This window comes from Canis lupus, chromosome 32, assembly GCF_003254725.2.
Source record: "Canis lupus dingo isolate Sandy chromosome 32, ASM325472v2, whole genome shotgun sequence".
Classification (NCBI taxonomy): Eukaryota; Metazoa; Chordata; class Mammalia; order Carnivora; family Canidae; genus Canis; species Canis lupus.
In genome coordinates, this window is record NC_064274.1 from 10,062,441 (window position 1) to 10,064,718 (window position 2,278).

The following is a 2,278-nucleotide window of genomic DNA, read 5'->3' on the forward strand; positions in this document are numbered from 1 at the left end:
GGAATTTTCTTGATACCTTTTGTTTATTTTCTTTCCTTTTTGTCAATTTGTTTAAAAACTGAGATATAATTGACATAAAACATTATATAAGTTTAAAGTATATAACATGTTTATTTTATAAATTTATATATTGCAATGTGATTATCATAGCACTAGCCAACACCTCTATCACATCACATAATTAACAGTTCTTTCATGAGGTAAGAACATTTAAAATCTCAGTAGCTTTCAAATGTACATCTCCTCTCCCAACCCTACCAATTTTTGAAATTGACATTCCTACTGTATAGAATTCTTCCAGCACCTACAATTAATATTCTTCTCTTTTTACATTCTTTCCCTTGCAATTCTTATCCAGTTTGATAGCACCTGGCTCTCACATTTTAATCTTCAACTTTCATCACCCTTCTATATTCTAGACTTACATTTCCATTCTGAAAGACATCTTTACCAAAACTTCCCATGACACCTCAAAGTTAGCACATAAAGGAAAATAAGGAATTTTTTGCAAGATTGTTACTTTGTGTGAATCATCAATATAGACTACAAAGCAAAGTAACAAAGGTTTATTCTGAAGAACTCCAGGATCCATTTGCCAAGACCTCCAAAAATGTGAATTGACTTTCTGCCAGTCAGAAGATTATGATTCACCAAGTGCCTCTGGAGTCTCAAAGGAGGGACTGCTGATAGAAGATCATAAAAAAAATAATTGAAAGGTAAGCATTGGGATCAACCCAGATGTCTAGAACTTCAAAGCCATGATGTACAAGATTAAAGATATCATCCTCTGTTCCTGAACATTTCTGTTAATGGAATTATAATTTTCCTAATCATAGAATTTTTAAAAATTTAGTTTTGACTCTTGTCTCTACCTCTTCCTATATTTCTTCAATTGTCTAATTTTCTCAATTCAGACTCTGAAACAATTTTTCCATTCCCACCTTTGCTACCCCATACTCTTTTAATAAAATGGGCATCTAAAATGTACAGATTTGTTTCGATTTAATCTAATCCTTCTCATCTACTGCTACCAACAGACAGATTTTCATAAAGCACAATGCTGATGATATCACTTCCCTATAAAATCTTCAAAGGCTGTTTATTGCCTACAAAATTGTGTATACACTCTTTAGTAACCTTATCGTTGCCAAATCCAAGGGTCAGTTCTCAGTCTTAATTTTATTCAACCAATCAGAAACATTTGACAATCTCTAGCCTGGATTTCTTCAGTTTGGTTCTCTGCTTCAACCCTTACCTGATAATTTATTTCATAAACAGCCACAGTGATAGTTTTAAAACATAAGTCAGATTATGTCCCTATTCTAATTACATCTCTCCAATTGCTTCTTTCTATTTCACATAGGATAACATTCAAAGCACTTACAATGGCCTGCAAGACCTTATATGATGTGGCTGGCTTCCCACTACCTTTCTGACATTGTTCTCTATCATAATCTTCCAACTCTCTAAACCCTACTCTAGCCATATCTCTCTTCTTATTATTACTCAAGTACAAGGAACATGATCCCACTTCAGGGCCTTTGCAAGAGCAGTTCCCTTGACCTGAGTGCTCTTTGCCTGAGAGCTGCATGGCTCTAAAGCATTCAAAGGTCTATTCAAATGTCACTGCACTAAAGAGTTTCTCTCTCCATTCTATTTGAGTAACAATCTTCTTAGCTTACCCAGGCCCTCTCTATTCTCCATTACACTTAACACCATTTGAAATGTTATAGTTCTGTATGTATTATTTTTGTCTGTCTCTTGCCACTAGAAGAATGTCTGGCAGGAAGAGTTTTGTTTCTTTCACAGCTATATTCCCAGAGTCCAATAGAGCACCTTGGCCTTAGTTCAATAAATATCTGCTCAATGGGGGTACCTGGGTGGCTCAGTGGTTGTGCATCTGCCTTTGGCTCAGGTCATGATTCCAGGGTCCTGGGATGGAGTCCCATATCAGGCTCCCTGTAGGAAACCTGCTTCTCCCTCTTCCTCTGTCTCTGTCTCTGTCTTCGTGTCTCTCAAAAAAAAAAAAAAAAAAAAAAAAATATATATATATATATATATATATATATATATTCAATGAATGAGAAAATATCTTACAAAATGACCCTCCTTACAGAAACCTTATGCTAGCCCAGTAGAACTCAATATGTGGGTGAAGGATCTGGGAGGTATTGAAGTAATGTAAAGGGGTCTGTGAATCCACACAATTTCAATGAATGTCTTGTAAACATTTCTAATACACACACACACACACACACACACTTTATTTTAAAACATT